The sequence below is a fragment of the Azolla caroliniana genome, unplaced genomic scaffold, assembly GCF_043228905.1.
Source record: "Azolla caroliniana isolate FFs.n. ecotype wild unplaced genomic scaffold, voAzoCaro1.0.p SCAF_13, whole genome shotgun sequence".
Classification (NCBI taxonomy): domain Eukaryota; kingdom Viridiplantae; phylum Streptophyta; class Polypodiopsida; order Salviniales; family Salviniaceae; genus Azolla; species Azolla caroliniana.
In genome coordinates, this window is record NW_028230448.1 from 14,299,389 (window position 1) to 14,300,908 (window position 1,520).

Below are 1,520 nucleotides of genomic sequence, written 5' to 3' on the forward strand. Positions count from 1 at the left end.
AGGTATTGGGCAATTTCCCCAAAGTACAGAGCCCACGCCACCAGGCGGCGGGCTTACCCCCTAGTTCTTGCCTGACATATGCAATCTTCGTACTATCTGGCATGGGATAGAGCTCAAAATGAGACTCCCATCGGCTTAGCCACGTGCAGATTGCTTCTTTGGTTCTTTCCTTTTTGTCTCCTGTAAATGGCTTAACGACAAACGATGGTTCACCCTGTCGCTCACCAGGTCTATTAGTCTCACGTTGTAGACTAATGACACGTGCCTCGAGAGCACTTTGAGATTGCCGAAGTTCGGTCATCTGTTGAGTAGTGAAACTAAGGTATTGGGTTATTTGCGAAAAATACATCTCAATGGACATTTGTCCAGGAGGATTTCCTTGAGTTCCTTCCGCTTGAGCGGATGACATCGGGTCGTTATTTTGAGCCATTAAATTATTATTTCTGGAAAAGAAATAGGATAAGGTCAAAGAGATAGTCATAACATCATGTCGTGATGTAAACATATCATGGGCAAACATTAATCGATATCATGATCTCACGTCAATACCCCTCTAGACGTATGAGATGAGGTTCAAGATCAGGTTACTATGGTAACACAAAGGTGTTTTAAAAACCATGGGGGTCACAATTTAATGTCTTTCCCTGATCTCTATATCGATTTTTTCATGGCGGCTCCCCGAGGCTCAACCATGTATGTTCGCGTCATGAATAGTTTATACACAAAAAAAATGTTAACAATAAACTATGGTTCGGTGCCCACATATGTGGTTTCGGCTCTTTAAGTCCTATTACGAGAACCCCGAACTGCACTTAGACCTCAAGTCTAAACATGTGTTATAATCATATGTATCAACGATGTTGTATGGTCTGATCATATTTGAACTCGAGACCTCGAGAACAAATACATTAAACATTTGAGCCAACCAAGTAAGTTGCTCTTCTTGAATGTTTAATGTTTCATGCGTATAAGAGATATGTGAGGCCTGTGCCCATATATGTTTTTTTAAAAGAAACATATATGTCAAGAGTCCTTATTTCGCCCTCATTTACTACAACTATGTTGGTACGTTACCTAACCTCAAGTCTCGTAATTACGATGGCATACGCCAAAGTGCAACCTAATGGTCAAACCAAATGAGCCCTCTTTTCGTAGTAGGCCGACGTGGCCCATCACATGGTCACGTCATTACGAATGCCTCTCGTAAGAATGATCTCATGGTGGCATCGTATCCATGTAATGAGGGAGGGATGTTGGATACGTGTGTCATAAGAGCGACCTCACATGAAGTGGATCAAACCATACGTACTCAACATCATTATGGCTATTGGCGTTTCTTTACGTAATGAAATATCGAAGTCACCAACGGGGATTTCAACAATAAAAAATTGTTGAAAAAAGGGATGGTGACAACACGATTCTCACAAAAATGTGAGGACGGCCACCAAGAACCTTTCCCCGAAAAGGAAAACATTCAATTTAAAATCACGTAATAACTTATATACACATATGTATATTAT